Source organism: Ixodes scapularis, unplaced genomic scaffold (assembly GCF_016920785.2).
Source record: "Ixodes scapularis isolate PalLabHiFi unplaced genomic scaffold, ASM1692078v2 PGA_scaffold6__148_contigs__length_123643588, whole genome shotgun sequence".
Classification (NCBI taxonomy): domain Eukaryota; kingdom Metazoa; phylum Arthropoda; class Arachnida; order Ixodida; family Ixodidae; genus Ixodes; species Ixodes scapularis.
Window position 1 is genome coordinate 28,245,261 of NW_024609881.1, and position 21,971 is coordinate 28,267,231.

The 21,971-nt window shown below is 46.1% G+C and overlaps 1 pseudogene; it reads right to left on the bottom strand.

The window, feature by feature from the left end:
* Nucleotides 1-10,981: 10,981 nt before the first annotated feature.
* On the bottom strand, nucleotides 10,982-15,754 carry LOC121046480 (annotated as a pseudogene).
* Between the last annotated feature and the right edge of the window lie 6,217 nt (nucleotides 15,755-21,971).

Genomic DNA, 21,971 nt, shown 5'->3' on the forward strand with positions numbered 1-21,971 from the left:
ACGACAAGAAATCATCACAACTTATACCCAAGCCCTCCACCAGATCAACTTCAACTTCCGTCTATAATCTGTCGTATAAACATCTCTCGGACAGTCATGTAAGCCTTCTGTCAAAATGACTAGATTTCGCTTTGGCCCCGCGCGTTGTCCCCAAACGAGACATTATCGTTGAAATAGAAGAGAAGCTGCGTCATCTCCATGATAGCTCGGGGATTAACCTAGCACGCAGCCGTACAATGACTACTTTAAATAACGCAAAAACCACTCCGTCGAATCTGAATAAGCACGAACAAGTGGCACTACGGGACCTTAAGTCCGACTAATCCATCTTTGTCATTTCTGCAGATAAAGGAAAGGGCGCTGTTGTCATTGACAAAAAGACTTATTTTCAAAAAATGGATGCCATCCCGCAGGACACTGCTCATTTTGTAAAGTTAGCACAGGATCCGACTAAAAATTTTGAAAGGGCTCTGGTTGACCATCTACGTGATCTAAAAAAGAAGAACCGCTTAAATGACACAATTTACCGCCGCCTTTTCTCTTCCGATGGCTGTACTCCAAAACTTTACGGCCACCTCAAAATTCACAAACCCGCGATTGTCCCCTACGACCGATTGTGTCGTTTGTTGGTCCCTCCACGGACAACCTATCAAAGTATCTAGTAGAGATGCTTTCTCCCATAACAGGGCATAACAACTTTACAGTTATAAACTCCCTAGAATTTGTTGACCTGTTTCGAGGTCATGTTCTGGACAAGGGAGATGTAACGGTCTCGTTTCATGTCATATCTTTTTTTAACTAATGTTCCGACCACTCTTGCAGTGGAAGTTGCCGAAACACGCCTGCGTAATGATTCCACACTTTCGTCACGGACATCTCTTACACTTGAGGATATTGTTATTTTTTTGCGTTTTTGTCTAAATCAGTCACATTTCACCTTCCGTGGACAATTTTATCGTCAGATTAAAGGTTGCCCAATGGGTAGTCCGGTATCTGTGACCTTGGCTAACCTGGTAATGGAACACATAGAGCAAACCGCGTTAGAAGTAAAAGCATGCCCTGTCAAATTCTATCAACGCTACGTAGATGACACATTTGTTATTTTAAATTAGGATCACGTCAAGAACTTTTATGCAACCCTAAACAGCATTAAACCTTCCATACAATTCACACGAGAAGTAGAACAAAATAACACGTTACCTTTTCTGGACGTAGCTGTTTGCCGAAGTGACACCGGTCAGATTGAAACCACCGTGTATCGTAAACCTTGTGATACCGGTAATTCTTTTAGTTTCAATTCTCACCACCCTGTGTAACTTAAGCAAGCTGTTGTAAAAACACTAATTAGCCGGTCAGAACATTTCCCTTAAAATTCAGATTTATGAGCATCGGAAGTTCAGACTGTTATCGAATCCCTTTTGAGGCGCGGGTATTCACAAGGTTTTATTAAAAACACACGTAAAAAAATGCAGCAGGGAAGAACAAAAGCGACTAATATTTACAAAGCAGGCGTGGTGACTATCCCTTATGTAAAAGGCGTCTCGGAATCTATTCGCCGGTCCCTCCTTCCACTAGGTATACGAACAACTTTCAAACCCCATATAAGATTAGGTGGCCTGATTTCGAAGCCAAAAGATCCAACCCCTCCTGAATCTCAAAGTGGTATTGTATACAAAGTGAACTGTCAGGACTGTGACAAGTGTTACATCGAAGAAACTTGCCGCCAACGGAGTACCCGCCTCCAAGAGCTCAGAAGATTAAAAGGTTAAAAGGCGCGAACAAACAGGACGAAAAAAGAGACACGTACGACAAGTACACCTATGACGAGTTGGAAGTTGGCGCCTGTCCGTGTCGTACGTGTCTCTTTTTTCGTCCTGTTTGTTCGCGCCTTTTAACCTTTTAATCGATATGAACCAACTAGCCCCAACCAAAGTTTTATAGCTCAAAAGAGACGTGGAGAAGGCAACACATGCCACAAGATCAAAAACTGAACTGGTGGACCATTGTTGGACGACTGGTCACACTTTTGACCTTGCGAACACTGTGACCCTGGCACGCGAACAACGGTGGGGCCCCAGAAGATTTCTGGAATCATGGTGTATTCGCAGTGACCCATCCGCCTGCAATTCTAACCGCGCCCCCCCCCCCCCCCCCCCCGACGTGTACACCGACATCTTGAAATAACTTTTCATTTAACTTCATATCCACGACGGACGTAAAAGAAGTTGAAGCGAGTGCAGACGATGATAATGTCTCCCGTATGCCATGGACGAAGAAGTCGGCAGAATCAGCGCTACGGATGAAGAGAAGGAAAAAGAAACGTTGGATTGCTGGTAGCTAGTCGGGTGTTCCCAGGCCGCACTGATGATGTCTCCCGCATAGGAGACGAAACGTCTGATAAATTGTTGGTATTGTTATGCAAGTCGGAGGTATTTGTTTTAATGCCGGCTTTATGTAATTTTGGCGGTTTCTTGAGTTTTGTATCGATTTCTTAGAGTTTTGTATCGACCTGTCATATCCATAATCAACCACAGTCGTCTTTGCTTACTCTCAGTAATGTTCTGGTCAGTAACGCCCGTGACATTGTCAAAACATTAAGGTGTCGAATATCGGAACATGCCTCGCTGTTTTGTGCGTGCACGTCTGAACACCATGAATGTTTCAATGTTCCTTTGACGTTTTTGTCACTGCTTCGTCAAATGAGCTGGGTAAAGTCTGCTCAAAAGTTGAGAAAGGACTGGCTACAAGACCCCAAACTTAAAAACTGGCTACTGGAGGTTCCTGGTGATAGCAGACGAAGCCACGTGCCGCTATTGCAGAACGGAACTATCTGCGAAGCACGTGGATTTCGTTGAGCACGCTGCAACGAAGACACATATTTCGACCGCTGCACCTTTATCCTCTGGCAGGCAGACGACTCTACGAGCTGAATGGAAGTCTGACCAGTCACGCACTGCTGAAGGGCCCCTTGCCATGTCAGTAAGCGCTCACACGGCAATTTTGGCTTCGGATCGCCTGGGTGAACTGTGGCGTGGCGTGACAGATTTTTAGTCTAAACAAAAGGAAAGCTTTCTTTCTGATGAAATTGATATGATCTGTACTCTTATTATATTTTTGGTAAGAATTAAATCAAAAAATCAAATTGTTCAAAAGACATGTTTGCGCTGTGCTTTGGATTTAGCGGTTCTTAGCGGTTTTCGGAATTCCGACTGCTGGTTTTCAATTTTTGAGTTGGCAACACTGCTTGAACCACGTGGCATGCCAGGTGTAGAGTCAGAGCATCTTCTGCCGCAGGTGCTTAGGTAGGTATTTCTCGAGTCATTGTTTTCTGGCATCCAATGCCCGCTGCTCACCGTCTTTCTTGCCTTAGCGGAACAGTGCACCCAGCCGGCAAAGCTATTTCACAGCCGCTGCAGCACGAGACTAGCGGTGGTTGACTTGAAATAGTAGGATGACTCACGCTGTGTAGTTCAACACTTATTCGAATTTGTCTGGGCTGCGCCTGTAATATTGCACGGCTCAAGGGTACGCCATCAGCCGACGTGAACGTGACCCGCTGCTTTGGCGATCCGACACCCAGGAAGGAGGCCATGCGTGGCTTCGCTGTGCCGACCCAGACTTCGTACACCTTCGACTCGCCTGAACGCGCTCTTTCTCGGCCAGGTCACACCTGTGCCGGCAATATCAGGTCGCAATCCACGATGTCTCTGTTTGGATGATGCTAGTCGAAACTCGAGTACTGCAATCCAAGCGTCGGTGGCGGAGAGTCGACAGGAAGGACTTTGACAACAGGGATGCCACCGTATCGTTTTTTCAACCATAACAGAAGATAAGACATTTGTTCCAGGATGCTTCAGGTGGTCTACTATTCTCAAAAATTCCAAATGACACTGCCTGCACGATCTTCGACGAGGTAACCTACAACGAAAGTACGTATTGTCCTTCCATACAGCAGCGTGGTAAAGTTTCATGTTCAAGGCCACACCTACAGATAAAGAATACCAGCTCTGTCCACCGTGCCGTTATGTGATCAATGTTGACAGGGGCGTCCTTATTGGACAGGGGTGCGGTGACGTTTTGATGGGATTTAGGGCGACATAAAATTTATTTAGAGGTCGAAGTCTTTTCGCATCCCTCGTCAGACAGACAGGATGTAAGGGAAGGGACCGCGGTCAGTCCTTCATGAAACATTTTTTGACGCCCATTAAAGACTCCTCGTCGTCCGAAACAGCTACCTTCAAGGCAAAGAGCCAAGCCCACGGGAAAGTAATTTTGTGATCAAAAACTTCCATTTCAAACTTCAAACGTAAATAGCTTCGACAGAGGTCTGTCTGGTTAGGGAAAAATTGACATAGTTTTTGCGGACTCTAACTTCAAGCATCATCTCAGTTGGTGTCTCAAACAAATTTGAGAAATGTATTGCAGTATCAGTATTTCTTCATTTGTATTTCTGCCCTCCCTAAATTGTATTTCTGTATTAGTATTTCTAAAGACTTTTTGCTTCTATATAAAATGTATTTCGGATACGTATCGATATGTCTTTACCGATATATTTTAGAATCAGTATTTTAGCTACTATCTTAATGTATCCCAGTATTTGTATTTCCAAATACCTTTTTTAGTATTTCTGCCCAACCCTTCCAATGCTACAGCCGAGATTATCTTTTGATTAAGTGTATCTTGACTACGCACATATGCATTTGTGCTGTATTCTGGTGTGTGTGTGGGGGGCGGAAGGGGGGGGGGCGAGGCCCTACCACGTTATTTAATGGTATACGCAGACGTCCGCTGAACTTGCCGAGCGGGTATGGTCAGCATTTCTCCTATGAGATGTTGAACGTCCACGTTGTTGTTGAGTGCGTGGACGATCTCGCCGGTGACTTGCTGCGGTAACACCCTGTTCCAACCACTGGCAAAGCTGCTCGAGGTTGCCGTCAAACGATGGAGTGCCTGGCAGGGCAGGCATAGCTTCGCTACCGTCTTCTGCCGCCGATGTAACGCTGGCGACGGGTGGAGTGGCAATTTCAATAACGGCGTCTGCCAGGGCTGCGAGACCTGTGCGGTCGAGCCGTGGCGGCGGCTAACACTGGTATTAGGGTCAAGTTAAAATATTCTACTAATAAAAACAATACCTGCATTGCTTTCCATTTTTATTAATTTAATCAATAAGCCTGCTTTGCCCTTTAAAATTACGAGTTCTAGGAGGTTTAGCAGAATTTGTTTCACAAAAGCGGGACGAAAACAAATGTAATCGTTATTACAACATCTTCTTTAAATGGAAAGTAGTAAAAAAGAAAGTACATCGGTGCAAATCATAATCGAATGGTTTTACATATGTTCTCGACGAAGGGGGAATGTTTAGCCCAATCTTGTAACACTGCTCTGCAAGACGGTTGTACGTCCCGCTGACCAAGCTAAACCTGCAACTTCACTGGCAGACTTTCAGTAAGACGTCCGTTAAGATTAAAAATATTTGTGGTTATTTATTCTAATAAAATAGAAAAAAACATGAAAAAATAGTAATAATTAAAGGACATTGAGGGCTTTGGACAGATGGCGTCTCGAGTAGTCCATTTTTGGTCCCACTTCAAGCCGGACTGACTCGTTCCGCGGAGCACTCACCTGAGCTTCAATAATTCTAACGAATGCGAGAAAATTAGTCAACTCTGAATGTGGCTACCAATAGGGAACGCCGGAACTGGAGGATGTTTGCCTGATCCTCTTCGGAGTTTTGAAATCCAGATCTTACACACTGCAGAACTTTATCTGCTTTGCTATCTTCTTTTTGGTGTTTACTATGATAGTCAGCACGAAATACACTAAATACGCAGTAAGTGGCTGCCATGGCTGAAGACGTTCTGTCAAGACGCAACTACACGAGACTGGCAACCGCTCCGTTTGTTTATGACCGCGGCGCGTGTGTTGTCTTGTCTCGGGATGACAAGACTCCGCGACATCCCGAAAGCATGACAGGAGACAGAAAGAAGGAAAGATAATGCGCTATGAGCTTTTCTATGAAGCAACCAACAAAGTAAGTCTAAGCATGTGGCAATCAGTTCCTCCGAAAAGAAAAGCATAGAGACTGCCTGTGCTCTGCGGCCCATATGCCATCTCTGGTTCCCGTTTAGCCCCTCTATAGGTTCACGGGGAAAGCCACCACCAGTTTGTGGGGTTTGCTTTCTGCCTGAGCCGCCGGCTTTCTGATTGAGCGCTGATTAGGTGAGTGCCGCACGTATTGCCCGCGTCGCTTTCAGGGCACGCGGCATTTCGATTCTGACGCCGGCGTTGGCCCCTGGGAACGATGTTATATTGACAAAAGTGTTGCTTAGCACCGGTGCCGCCAGCGAGTCAAAGCGACAGGACGTCCCTCAGCAAACTGCGTGCTCGTGGAGACAGGGTTAGTGCGGATTCCCTTCAAACCTCGTCACTCTAAAATTGGTTTTATGGGTGGTCGTGTGGGTCTTTAGGCTTAGCGCCTTTGCTTTGCTTTCCGATCTGTCTCGTCCAACGACGCGAGGCGAGAAAGCAGCTTCCCCACCGGTAAAACGCTACCCTTTATTGCAATGACAACGTGATTATCGACTGTTTTGCCGGAATAAATTCAGGCCTAGTTTTGTCTGGTGTTTCAAGAAGAGTTCGCTGTCACGCTAAAAGCTGGAACTAAACCGCCGTGTCCACGGAAGTTGTTCTTGAAGTTTTTATTGATCGATAGAACCAAATAGTGGGTAGACCTTATGGCACTTAACATTGAGGTCTACCCACTATTCTATCAATCAAAGCCAATCAGAGGTAGGCTTCGTTGTTATGACGTCACATAAGGTCCCGCGCAAGAAGCAGACGACTTCCTTTCCTCATAGGACTTAATTTTTTTCAACTTTCCATATTTGTGGGTAATCTTTTGAGACCCGCGTACACAAGGAATAAAAGAAAGTACTTTTTATTTAATATATGTTTATTAACAATAATACTATTATTATTATTATTATAAAAATAATAATAGTAATATTCTTTAACGTCAATACCGAATTGCATGTTTATAGTAAATTACATTGTTCCACGTGATTTATACTTTCAGATTATTTTCTTATTTTTATTCATGCACTAATACACGATCATGACAGGTGTGTAAAATAAAAAAAAGTGATATTGTGTTATTACTGTTCACTTTGAGTTCGTAATAAAATCACTTTGCTTGCACTGTTTTCAAGGTGAGTTCTAATGAAACCTAAAACTCTACAACGCTAAACACACGTAGATATTACTGAAATGATAGTTGTGTCCGAGGAAATAAAATTCTGAGGCCAGATTCACAAAACGATCTTACGCCAAAAATGTGCGTAAGACAAAACTTAAGAACAAATAGACCGATCTCACCAGCCAGTGTGACTACGCCACCGCTGCCGCAATGCACCGAGGGAACTTTAGTCTTTCTGCGCGTGCGATAACCCCGCTGAACCTCTGCGCTTGTAGAGCACGAGACGACACGAGCCCTCGCATGCACGGCTATTTGCCTCCTGTGAACTAAAGTTATGGCGGCGACACCCATGCGCCGAAGGCCTAGTGAGATCGGTCTATTTGTATTCACGACACGAAATTTTCGTAAGTTTTGCGCAGGTTACGACGGAATCCTATGACACCTCCGAAGCTGTCGTACGCACTTATTACGATCAAATTAGCATGGCCGACAGCGTCGCTCAGTTACTTCGCGACGAACAACGGATGTTTATGTTTCTACGTGCGCGTCTCACGCGTCCCGACTTAAAGCAGCAAGAAAAAAGTAAAAAGTACTTGAAACAGATTATGACGAACAACAACGCTGGATCCAGAAACACCCGGGAAAAGCTCCAACGGCCACAATTCCACCGACCACAAGCGAGCTCGGCAGATAGGCCTAGCAGGCACTCCGACTCGGCGCAGCGGTGCTCTGACGGTCCTTGGCCAAGACCGTCTTCCCACGACCGGCTGGCGTGCTGAATGAAATATGCCCACGCGACCTTTGCGAACCCCTCCCCTATTATAGTTTCATCGCTCACCTCAATTTTAGACTAAGAGGTAATTTCTTCCCCGTGTCATCTCCTTGTTTTCCGAGGCAGCGGTGGCGAACGCAGTCGTCGAAAAGGGACTTTCATCGATTCTAGCTTGGTTTTGTGTGATATAGAGCTCAAATAAACGCCGTATGAACTACTTTCGCAACACGGTGTGTACACTTTGTTATTATTATGCCATTTTTATTATGACTCGACTGCAGCTCACTGTCGATCGCTATAACAGTTCGTGGGTCGCAATGCCGGTCCAACCTTTCTTTGCCGGGTGTCACGTCAGCATCGAGTTGCAGTCGTAAAGGATCAGTCCCGAAGCGCTTATCAATTCGAGGCCCAACAGCGCAAATCCAGCACTTCGATCAAACGCGCGCGGCCGCTCTCAGTGTGAACAGGTACTACGTGGCTCTTGCTGGCACTCTCGTAGTTCAAACGTATCTTTTTTAACGTCGGCTCGCTCCTGCATCTCCGAGGCCGCGAAAAACGCCGCGGCAATTTGTTTCCCTTTACGTCGCTTGGCAAACGACTGACACGGGCCGTCTTCTACCAACGATGACAGTTGTGTTGACTTCGTAGCGATCGAGTTCGCAGCAGTAAACGTAGGCGGTTACGCATCCCGGCCTCGGCATTCGGGAGTGTTTAAATCGTGTTAGCGTCGACATATCACTGCAGGGACACGAACCCCAGACAAGCGGTGGCAGAAAGGCCGCCTGTGTTTGTTATTAAAAATCCACGTGTCCGAACGGCTCAAACCGTGCCGAGCTCTCCGATTGGTTGTTCGTGCTGCCGAAGACGCCGTCGCCATAGCAACAGCACCGGTAGGTTCTAGTTTTTCCGTACGAGAACGTCGCTTTCCTCCTCTCATTTGAGAACGCGTTCGTGAATACCAATTTTCCTCTTCTTACGATGTTTTTAACTTAAGAAATTCTTAGCTAAGTTGTCGTAAACTAAGAAGCTCTTCGTGAATCTGGCCTCTGTATAGCAGTTTTCTTGTTTTCCACAAAACATACTTCAGTGAAAAAACCTTTACAGTAAAATAAACCCGTGACAGTGCTTAATGGAAAGCTTTCCGGACCTAGAATACGCATCCAAGCTGAAAGAGGTTTTATGAAACCAAAGCAAGTGTGCAGGCCAGCTGGTTCAATACTGACATGGTAACTCAGGAACGGAGGAAAAACGAGAAGGACAACAAAATGTGGCGTTTGGACTTTTCAGCTGTCCGTGAGGACCTCACTGCCAGAGCGAGTCGTTATTTCCTAAAAAGGACAATGCCTCTTTCAGACATACTAACGCAGCAGCGGGGGAGAAACGAGACAGACAGCACAAACCTGTTTTCGGAACTTTGTGGTGCCCTTGAGGGCGTCACACCGATTATGAATTGCTATTCTCCGAGAAAAGCAATGCCTCTTTCAGATGTGGTTGCCCAGGAGCGGGAGAAAAACGAGACGGACAACACAAAGCTGTGTTTGGAGCTTTGTGTTTTCCGTCCTGACCCCTTCACGGTTACCACGTCTGAAAGATGCATTGTATTTTTCAAAGAATCGCGAATTATTCTGGGTTTGAAGCCCGCACGCGCCAAACGGAGTCGCGAAAAACACATTTTTTTTAATGCAAGCTTTATTGTATGATGCTTCTAAATCTAATAACAACAGATATTTCTACACCTGCGAAGACGCACAACGAAGCGCACACCATCTCCTAGCTTCATTTTATACAACTCTTGCAAAGTGTAACGCGGCAGTGATTGCCTTCAGCATCTTTAGATGCGAAAAAACAGTTATTTTCTTTTTATCCTGTGAGACGGAGAGTGAAATATTAGTGTGTAAAAAATTTAATTAGAATTTAAAAAGGAAAATAATTCTTATGCCCGCACAGCCTCAAGCCATTCCAAGGTTTTATAAGAAAATCGCTGACATCTATTTCTAAAGGCTGTGGTAACCACGTGCTCTTTCTCTCCCTATCTAGGCACAACGGAGAAACGCTCACAGGAGGAAAGCTTATCGGAGATACACCGGAATAAAGTATATCGGAGAATAGCTCACCGAAAAACTGTCCGATTCAGAAAAAAGATCACCGGCCTTTTGACGGACGCGGAGAAAAGCTCAGCTGCGAATCTAAGAACTGAGCGTTCACTCAAGTGAAATACTCACTCATCTGAAGTATGCTGGCATGCGTTATGCACATACGGTTCCTCTGCATGTCACTAGCGGAATTTATTTTCAAAAAATAAAAAAACATCTTGTAACACGTGACGCGTTGCCCGACGAAAATAAATAAATATTTTCCATAGAACACTAATTGAAAGAATAACGATGGGAAATATAACCAGTGCGGAGAGCGGCCGCTTCAGTAGTTTCTGAATATTGATTTATGGAATGACCTTTTATGTGGTCTACCGACACCGCATTGATGAAACTCCAGATTTCATCATTTGTTTAAGAAGCTGTAATTTCCTATTTCGAACAAAAAAAAAAAAGTCATACTTCTTCCATCCCGGTTACGTCACAAGTAAATGTGGTAACACGCGAAATAGGTTCACATAAAAGCGTCCCAAATGATGCAGCCAGGGTGGAGAATGAAAATCGAGAAGACTTAAAAAATGATTTAAATCAAACCGATTTTAAACGCATGATGTAAATCAAACCTGGCCCTAAAACAAAAATGAAAAAGACTCCTTTTTTTATTATTAATATTTAAATCCTTTTGTATCATTGACGATAAAGAGGCAGTCGACAGGCTCGCGTGCAGAACAACAGGAACGTAGTTTAATGGACGGCGGCAGTATTTATCAGATAGCGCCGGGCGAACTGCGCATGACTAGTGCCTTGTCATGCGAGGCGTTGTACATGATAAGCCCAATACATCTCTTCACGGGTAACAAAGACAAAGTTCAAAGTACAAGTTGATGCCACTTGATTGAAGTAAGAGCCATAATGAAGACGCTATGGAGGTTTCACCGTGCGAGTAGCTTGTGACCCTGACCCGCCATCGCCTGAAGGTTGCTGTTTGCGTGACGGTGCTAAGGGCTGCGTCGTCGTAACAGTGGCCAGGTTTCTGTTGGCCGTAGGTGCTGCACCGCCGTCTGGAGTTTCCTGGATCTGCGACGTCGCCTCGTTGTTCGGGGTCGACTCTGTCTGGACTGGAAGCTCGGTGCTATTCTCGTCTGGACCGGGCACACTCCAGTCGTCGTCGTCACTCGCTTCCACATGGTGCTCTCTGGTATGTAGCAGGTGCTGCCGGTTACGTCTCAGCTTTCGACGATCTTCTGTAAAGACACGGTAAGACCTGGGAGCGGCCGAGGCAACCATCTTGGCTTTTCGCGACCATGCAGTGTCTCTAATCCTCACAACGTCCCCTTGAGCTAAAGGTGGTAGTGGTTGCCCTTTTCGAATTTGAACGCGTTTCTTTACTGTAGTGGTTGTTACTTCACCAAAGTCCGGAATGTTAGTCCGAAGACGCCTGCCTTAAAGAAGTTACCCCGGAGATCGGCCGTCTTCTAGCGGAGAGGAGCGGTAGGCCAGCAGGCCTAACCAGAAGTCGTCCCTGCATTCTTCAGTTTTCTTCAAAATGTGTTTGACAATCTGCACACTCTTTTCTGCGAGCCCGTTAGACTCAAGGGTAGTGGGGCCTGGACGTGACGTGTTAGAAGTCATACCTCTTCGAGAAGGCGCCCTATTGAAAAAAACAGCAAGGATTTCAAGCTGGGCAAGCTGGTTTAGCTGGTTTTTAAGCTGGTTCGAGCTGGTTCGAGCTGGTTCGAGCTGGTTCGTGCTGGTTCAAGCTGGTTGGAGCTGGTCTATAGGTAGTAGTCAAGCTGGTTCGAGCTGGTACTGAAGCTGGTTCAAGCTTGTCAAGCTGGTTCAAGCTGGTTCGAGCTGACACCGCGGATGGGCAAGCTGGTACTTGAGCTGGTTCAAGCCGGTCATGCTGGTTCAAGCTGGTTCTGATCTTGCCCAAGCTGGTTCAAGCCGGTCTTGCTGGGAGCGCGCACGCCAAGGTTGGCGGGAGCTTGTCGAACTGGCATTGCCGGGAGCGCGCGCGCCAAGGTCGGCAGGGGTGGGGAAGATGCCACGTCCTGTTCTTTGTCCTCTCGTTTTCGGTGGACGACCGGGCGCTTCAGGCACGCTGCGAGCTTCCTTTGTGTGCGAGAAAAGAGAGAGAGTGAGTGGTAGGAACGGAGAATCTGAGGCACCTTTGGCTATCTTGGACAGATTTTCGAAGGGACGGCTGTGTGCGCGTTGTTTGACGACTACCTGAACGGCGGCGCAAGCGAAGCGGGATTTAGGGAGGCGGCGAGCGGCAGTCCGTTCCGCGCGGGAAGAAATCGGATGCCCCGACGGGGGCGTCGTTTCGTGTCTTCGAACATCCGTGTGCTCGTAAATACGGTCGTGCCGAGGAGTTTCGCCAATGCCATCCAAGCCACACGGATTTCCTCGCCTCTGCCGACTACGCAAGAGGACGCTTCGCCCCCATTACGGGTGGGACACAAGTTCGCTTTTCACATCCGTGTAGTATTTTTATTGTTATTGCCTGTTTTTGGCGTGTGTCTAGTATTTTTCGTGTTGAGAGATAAGCAATCTAGTTTTAATAGCATTGTTTGTTTTGCACCGAGAACCGCTATCTGTGCCCCGGTTAGTACTGTGTCAGCGCAGTGGATGTATAGCGTCTGAGCTCATGTGCAGGCTGCAAATACGAAAATAATAAATTCGATGCCAAGCTGGCTTTTCTGAAGAGTTTGGCTTGTTTATCGTGTGTATTCATTTAAACTGGTTAAAATGGTGGGAAAGTACGCCAGCCTAACCAGCATGGGCGGTTCACCCAGCATGACCCAGCATTTGCCCAGCATTCACCCAGCACGACCCAGCATCCAACCAGCTCGACCAGCACGGCAAGCTGGGCATGCTGGAGCAATAACCCAGCATGAAGCTGGTATGCTGGGACCACCATGAGGCTGGGATGCTGGGACCACCATGAGGCTGGGATGCTGGGACCAGCTTGTGCTGGGACAAGCACGACAAGCTGGGCATGCTGGGGCAATAACCCAGCATGAAGGTGGGATGCTGGGACCAGGTTGTGCTGGTTTTTTCAATAGGGGTGTTTCTAGTATTTTTCGTGTTGAGAGATAAGCAATCTAGTTTTAATAGCATTGTTTGTTTTGCACCGAGAACCGCTATCTGTGCGCCGGTTAGTACTGTGTCAGCGTAGTGGATGTGTAGCATCTGAGCTCATGTGCAGACTGCAAATACAAAAATAATAAATTCGATGCCGAGCTGGCTTTTCTGAAGAGTTTGGCTTGTTTATCGTGTGTATTCATTTAAACTGGTTAAAATGGTGGGGAAGTACGCCAGCCTAACCAGCATGGGCGGTTCACCCAGCATGACCCAGCATTTGCCCAGCATTCACCCAGCACGACCCAGAATCCAACCAGCTCGACCAGCACGGCAAGCTGGGCATGCTGGAGCAATAACCCAGCATGAAGCTGGTATGCTGGGACCACCATGAGGCTGGGATGCTGGGACCAGCTTGTGCTGGGACCAGCACGACAAGCTGGGCAGGCTGGGGCAATAACCCAGCATGAAGCTCGGATGCTGGGACCAGCATGAGGCTGGGATGCTGGGACCAGCACGACAAGCTAGGCATACTGGGGCAATAATCCAGCATGAAGCTGGGATGCTGGGACCAGCTTGTGCTGGTTTTTTTAATAGGGCCGTGAACTCGTGGCTGGAAAACTGCGGTTGATTGTCGGTGCAGACTTCGAGCGGTATGCCATACCTTGCGAACATGGAGCTGAGTACCGCAATTGTGGTCCTTGCGCTTGTGTCCGTCAGCTTCTCGACCTCTGGGAACTTGGAAAATGCGTCAAATGCAACGAGGTATGAGTTTCCTCCAAAAACAAAGATGTCAACACCAACCCTGCACCATGCATAGCTCGGAAGTGGGCGCATTAGTAGTGGTTGTACTGGTTGCTTGTAAGAGAACAATCTACATTTAGAGCAGTTCTGTATCAGCAGGGCGATGTCGCCTTTGAGACCCGCGCCACAATTAAAACAAGGCTTCGTGCCTTTTTTTTGCATTTCTGTAAACCGAGATGACCGGCGTGAATTCTTTGTAGGATTTCTTGTCGCATGCTTTTTAATACGAACACTTTCGTTCCCTTAAAAAGTATTCAGTTCAACACAGATAGTTCCGATGCAAAAGGTTTGAGTTCACCTTGGAGTGGCTGGCCAGCTGACGGGCTTCTGATGCTCGACTGCACGTAGTCGTCCCGAGCAATCTCGTCAGCCAGTTTTTTTGCATTGTTTCCGTGACCATGGAACCCAGAAGCTGAATCGCGTGTACTTCCACGTCGTCTGTGGCACCAGCCTTGTCGACCTGACCGACGGGAGACGCCCGTGACAGAATGTCTGCCAAGACTAGGTGCTTCCCTGGAACATACTGCAGGACATAGTCGTATTTGAGAAGTCTTAAAAAAATAATCTTTGTGAACGAGGCAGCATGTCACAAATTCCTTTCATTGCAAGAGACAGGAGTGACTTGTGGTCTGTCTCACTGACTACCTTCTGCCCGTAGACAAACTGGTGAAATTTGTCGCAACCAAACAAAATGCTAAGCGCCTCTTTTTCAACTTGTGCGTAACTTTGTTCAACTTGCGTTAGCGCTCGAGATGCGTAAGCAACTGGTCGCCAGTGACCGCCGTGACACTGACAAAGGGCCGCACCGACGCCGTCTTTCGATGCGTCACACGTTATCTTCGTCTCCTTTCGAAGATCGAAGATAGCTAACACGGACGCTGTACTAAGAATCTGCGTGATGCTGTTCCACTCGCCTCGTATGGTTCTAGGTCCCCTCAAACACCGAATGAGTCTTGATAAGCGCACGCAACAGCACCGTTATTTCAAACAAGTGCGGCAAATACTTTCTGAACTGGTTAATCACCCCCAGCATACGCTGAAAGTCTGTTTTGTTTTTTGGCAACGGCATTTCAGCAGGCCTTGCACCAGCTTTGGATTGGGCGAAATATCTTTCGCGCCGATTATGTCACCCAGGAACTGTATTTCCGTTAAGCCGAACCTACATTTCTGTGCATTAAACGTTAAAGCAGCTTTTTCAGCAGCTTTCAACGCTGACACTAGGTGGTTTTCATCCTCTTGCCGCGTCGCGCCCCACACCAGAATGTCGTCAATATACACGTGCACGCCAGGTAGACCATCGAACACTTGACTCAGTGTCCTTTGAAAAACTTCTGATGCCGACAAGATACCAAAAGGCAGCCGGAGGTAACGATATCTGCAAAAAGGGGCTGCGAAAGTGCATATTTTCGACGTTTTCTCGTCCAGTGGTATCTGGTGAAATCCAGAGTTCGCGTCAAGGCAGCTAAAGTAGACTGCGCCGGCCAGATCTCCTTCTATGTCTTCCCGATTGGGAAGGTGGTAGTGCTGCCTCTTCACATGCTCGTTAATTTTTCTTGGGTCCATGCAGACCCGAAGACTGCCATCTTTTTCCTTGAGCAAAACCAAAAAGCCTACCCAATCGGTGGGGGAGTCTTCTCTTTTGATGATTCCCGCTTGCTCCATTCTTTGGAGCTCGTCGCGAAGAGGCTGACGGAGAGACGGGGGCACCCTCCGGGCTGGCTGGACGACGGGGGCGGCACCAGGCTGCAGGACCATGCTGTAGGGCTCCTTCAAGCAGCCTAATCCATCGAAAAGGTGCCTGAAATCTTTGGTAGCCTTGTACTCCTCCGGTTTCGATGGCGTCCACTGTGCGCTGCACAATACCTACGGCTTCGCTTGCGTCCAGTCCCAGAGTGGCCTGGCGACCATCTTTTACGACAAAGAACTTCAACTATTAGTATACCTTTCCGACGGCCACCTTCCGGCACGTCGTTCCAAAGTTTCTTATAACTCCTCCTGTGTACGCTCGCAGGACAGAGCTACTGGGCTTCAATGCTCCTGGCGCTTGCAGCTTTTTGTACACTGAAAATGGTACCAGGCTGACTTGAGTTCCGGTGTCAACTTTAAAAAAAGACTTCTTGAGCAGAAACTTGAGCTTTGATGATCCAATCGTGTTTTCCGCTTTCGCCGCCTATTTCCAGAACGTCAAAGTCATCCTCGACGTCATCGTTGACGTTATGACTGCTTACTTTACCGACTACGGTTGAGCTAGGACAGAAAATCGCAAAGTGATTAAGCTGCCAGCATCAGTTGCATTTTTTCTTTTAGGCGGGACACCGTCTGACACCATCTGTATTGCCACGCTCCTTCTGCATTGCCGCGCCTTCTGGTGCGCGGCAATACACCTTCTGTATTTCAGCGCTCAGGGCTTGGCAAACAACGCTCGATGCTTGATGCTTCGGCAACAAATTCTTTAACGGTCGTTGGGGGGTTGTGAATAAGTCTACCGAAGATTTCGCTTTTCACGTCTCTCAGAAGGAAGCGTAACTCCTTCTCGTCGGTGGCTTGCGGGTCGGCGCGGGCACTTAGTCGTAGCACATCTTTAACGATGTGCTACGACAAATATGCTTTTATCTTTGGATAAAAGCATATTTGTCATCACGTCTTCAGCGTGTTGTTTTGAATGGTAAAACTTCAAATACTGTTATGGTAACATCTGGTGTACCGCAGGGGTCCGTTTTGGGTCCATTGTTGTTTCTGATATTTGTTAATGATATTAATGACGGTGTTAATTCACAGGTACGATTGTTTGCCGATGATTGTGTTGTTTAAACATGCATAACAGACGAGGGGAGTTCCACGCGGCTGCAGTGTGATCTGAATCGAATAGAGCAATGGTGTAAAAAGTGGAAGATGGAGTTAAACGTTAAAAAATGTGCCCATGTTAGTTTTACCCGCAAAACCAAAACAAAAGTTGAAACATGTTACCAACTGAATAATGAAACCGTAACAAAACAGCAAACAGTTAAATATCTTGGCGTCACTCTGTCAGCTGACTGCACCTGGAACGCACACATTAACGACGTTGTTATGAAGGCCGGCAGAGCGCTTGGATTTTTAAAACGAAATTTAAGAAAATCAACTAAATCTATCAAAGATCTCGCCTATCTATCTTATGTGCGCCCAGTGCTAGAGTACGCCTGCACCGTTCGGGATCCTTCTCAGCAAAACCACATTGTTGCTTTAGAAAGAATTCAGAGTTGTGCCGCTCGTTTCGTTTTGGTGCGGTACGGCCGCTTTGAGAGTGTAACCGACATGATAAGAGAACTGGGATGGTCTACATTGGCATTAAGACGAAGAAATTTGCGCTTGAAGTTTTTATACAACATTTATAACAATAAAACTGGCATTAATAGCTCATTTTACTTATTACCACCAAATTATATCTCAAAAAGAAAAGACCACATTCATAAGATTAGAGAATACCGCACCAGAACGGAATTGGGCAAAAATTCTTTTTTTGTTAAAACAATTAAGGAGTGGAATGCCTTGCCCAGTGCGATTGTGTGTGCCGCGAATGCAGAAATGTTTTTTCAGAGTTTATTCGCCCCCTGCGATAATGCCTGATGGCGCTGCAGGACAATAATGAATAAAGAATAAAGAAGCCGGTTACGCTTTCGTTGGGAGCCTGTATCCGTGCTTGAAGCAGATCCTCCGCCCGCTGCCGTCGGTGTTGACTCGAGAAGGTCCCCTTCAGCTCGGTGGCGCAGATGTCCCCCGAAGTGAGCGAAGTCTCGTGATTCAAGAACCAGTGCCCCGCGGTGCCTTCCAGCGAGAAGTAGAGGTTATGGAGGTGCTGCTCGGCGGTCCATCCGTTGTCCGTTGTGGCGTAGTGTCGGATCCAGTCCTCGACGTCCTCGTGAATCTCGCCGTAGAAGGGCGTCGGCGTACGAGGGGCGACGGGCACGTAAAGGATGGGGGAGGCAGCGACGGGAGTCTCCGTTTGCGGACCCCGGGAGGTCATAGTTGGTTTTGTCAACATCTTCCTCTAAGGGTCCGGTAGAAGTCCGAATTCCTGGGGTTGGTCTTTGGTGCGGCGGCTTTCTTAGGTCTCGGATGTCTTCACGGACCGTCTCCTGGAACCGGGAACTGGCTTGCGCTGTGATGCTTCGGAGGGATACGCTTCACGGGCTGCGGTAGCCAGCACCTCCACCATAAATCTCACGAATGAAGGTGATGAGAGGACGAACAGTGAAATGAAAATAAAGGTTTAATCGGCGAACTTCTGCCAGACAAAAAGTACAGAACGAGCGCCGAGGCACCAGAAAGCGGGCGGCGATTTAGCAGCGTAACAGCAAGCGAGAGCGAGACGAACTCGACAAGGTCGCGGACCGCTCCTTATCTGGAGCGTGTCGGCATCTGGAATGTTCAGCAAAAAAGCTTCGAGTGTCACGGGTTCGGGGCGAAACTGAGCAAGCACTTTCTAGAAGAAGACACAGACGAAATGATAAAAGTTACGTCAGTAAAAATAAAAAGGTATCTTCCTCAATTCCGTGACGAAGCGTTTATTGCTAGGCCCTGAGCGCAGCATAATGACCATGTACTTTGTATTGAAATCACATATTGATCCCATAAGAAAGATTTATATGAAATTAAACACTAAAAAAGCAGTTTTCGAAGCAAATTGATGCGTTGAGCTTTGTTTCTACCTACGGCTTCGTTCGTTAGTTGCGTCACATCTTTTTGCAATAAAATTAAAACGAAAAAAGTAGAAAGTAAACTTGAAAAAGTAATGTCGTTGCGAAAAAGAAAAATTGATGGCAAAAAAAATTCAATACAGCTTTTTCTTTTTTTGCTAACAAAAAAACTAAGCTGTTTTGTTCTAGTATGACAAGGTTTTCTCAAAAAAAAAAAAGTCAAATTGCACTCATTCTTATTTCCGCATTATGTTTCGTTGATCGGAAGCTTTTATCAAACACCTGCCGTAATTAAAAATGTATATAGTGATAAAGAATCAATATTTTCTGGCTACAGTGAGGTTAGTTCAATTCGAATCAACTAAATATGAATCAGATTGTTTTAAATTGATTTTTATTTGTTGTTTTTTGCCCAGGGCAGAGTGCCCTGTATGTAAAATGTGTATCCATACTGTCAACATAATCAAACGATAAATTTTCTTTTTTTACATTTTAGTGCTTGGCATTACGTCACATACTAGTGCGGTGGAAATCGCTCATTCGGGGCAGAAAACTTGTGCGATAAATGTTTGACGCTAATCAACTGTTTCTCTAAGTCAAAGGCAAAAAATCGTTTCGCGCTAACGCTGCTGCTCTGTGTACCACCTGCGTGAGAGAAGCCTGAAACCTTGGCAGCACCACTGCTATTAAATGATAACGACCACTTCACATAATCATTTATTTAGAGCTGAGTTTTATCTCCGGGTGTTCGTCTACATAAACATACAATAAGCTTTCTTTTTTTATATTTTAGTAGTTGCCATCAAAGCTACTATACTCTCTTTCATACTTAGTGTGCAACACTTTCAAAGCTACTCGCGCGAGCAAGGGGCTTGATCTCGTTGATTATTTCCACGCGTTTTCGCGCAAACAAAACCATAGATGAAGTCGCGCGCTCGCTCCAGTAGCATTGACAGCGTTGCACGCTATGTACGAAACAGAGTATTGTGCGGTGATAATTGCTCATTAGGGTTACTAACGTATGCGACTAATGTTTAACGCTGATGAAACGCTTCTCTAAGAAAAAAGCGGAGAATCGCGTCCCGCTAACTCTGTTGCACGGTGAGCAGCCTGCATGAGAGACGCCTAAACCCCTGGTGGTCCTAATATAAGTGAACTATAACCACCACTTTAAATAATATTTTTATTTCGAGGTGAGCTTTTCTCCGGGTCCTGGTCAACATACACAAATGATGATTTTTTTCTTTTTGCATGAATTGGTGGCCGTTCAAACTGCTAGCGCGGTGGAAATAGCTCATTCGGAACACAAACTTATGCGATTAAAATTTGAGGCTGATCAACTGCGTCTCTAGGTACGGAAAGAAAAGCGCCAAAAACTAGGGCAGGATAAGAAAGACAACACAAGGCGCACTCGCAACTATATTGTTATTTAAAAAAACACTGTCGTAAACACACTTTGAGACACCACACGTCATTTTCCACGTGCCGATTTTTTATCTTAAAAACGTTCAGCCTTTCCACTCTCGTGAAGAAGGAAGACCAGCGGAGCTGTACTCGATACACTGTGTGCTTCTTCTTCGTCCTCGTCTCTTTTTCGCGCTGTTTCCTACGATGAATTCCCACCAACGCGCCCAACTATCCATTCTTCTATTATAGCTGGAGAGGTTGTCGCTATCTACGAGCGACGGCGGAAACCATACTGGTTGTGTGCTTGCCGCCGTCGCTTATAGATGGCAGCAGCTGTCCAGGTAGGTTTGTGTCGACATAAATGGACACGATCTCGGGGAACCTAGCCCTTAACAGCTTCGCTGTAAAAATATACTCTCTTCATTTGTCAAGGTCAAGGAAGGTTCACTCATGCACTTATCTTCACCCTTTGTTTTAATAACGTAATGCCTCATGAATATCCCTGGTAGTCTTTTTGCTGTGTAGCCCGAGGATAGCAATGTTATTGAACACTGATGTACACACATCGGCTGCAATTACGCAGAGCCAAATGCTCAGAAGGTGACTTTGCAGGAGGCAGCGCGCTCTCTCGCGTGATCATACACAACGGCCTGATTGGCCCATTTAGGAGCCATCGCAGGAATGCGATACGTCATAGACAACAACGGTTTAACATTCTAGAAACTTGTTCTGATGTTGTTTCTTTCATTTGTCGCTCTCCCCCTCAGGATCATTGATTTTTCTGCATAAGGCAGAGAGATATTTGTGTGCTGAAAAGACGATTGGAACATCGTAACGTTGCGCTACCTTTTCAGGTTATGAGAGACCGCGTGAATGTAAGGGATGACGGCAGGTCTTATTTTTTGGCGTTCACGAACATTTCTTTCAGCACCTCTAAATTTGTTTTTAAGGCCTTCTGCAACTTCAACAATGGATTTCAGTGGAAAACCTACACTCACGAGCCGATCGACCTGAGAAAGGAAGCCCCTTTCTATTTCATCGGGAAAGGACTTTTTCAGAGCAGCTCCGAAGCACAAAGAGGTTATACATGTTTTTACTAACTTGGAGTGAGCGGAATTAAAAGGGAGCACACCTTTCTTGGAACCGGGCTCATAAGCCCAGCACACGTGGTCATCCAAGAATTTTGGTTTTAAATCTAAAAAGTGTGACATACCCCCCGAGGTCCTCTCTTGAGAAAATTTATAACCATAAGAGGAGGATGTAAACGTGCTGATCCCTTGAGCCACTATCGTGCCCGTAAGCTCAATGCCTTGGCGGGCGATGACAAGGTAATCATCGACATACCTGTATGTTTTTTAAACGCTTTCACCCCCGAGCCTCTCAAAAATAGTTTCGTCGCAGTGTGCTAAAAAGCTGTCGCACAAAACAAGGGCCACTCGCGAACCAATGCATATCCCCTGTTTTTCGTACAAAAACCTCTCCACCAAAGGAGGCATATGTGATCCAGATAAAAAAAAAATTAAAGTTCAATGAAACCCTTCACACTCATCCCGCAAAAGCTCCGGAAGGCCAGTTTCCCGCTGCTGTCGATGCAATTCCTAACAGTGTTAAAAAGTACGGGATGCGGAACAGAACGACAGAGATCTTCAACGTTAATTGAAAAGGTGTCGCACTTCCATCTCATACCGAATTTAGTGATTTAAGAATGCGTAACACAAAAACTGTTAGGTGTATATCTTAATCTTAGTTTAGTTATTTTCAACAGCTTTGTAGGTGGCAAAACAAAAATACTCTCTATTATAGCGTGTTAAAGAAATAATGCTACCTATGTACTGAAAAACACTGTTTTGAGATATTTGAGTTTAACGTAAATGAAGACAAATAGGTGAATAACAAACTATTATTAACACCAACACTCTCAAATTTATTTCAATAGC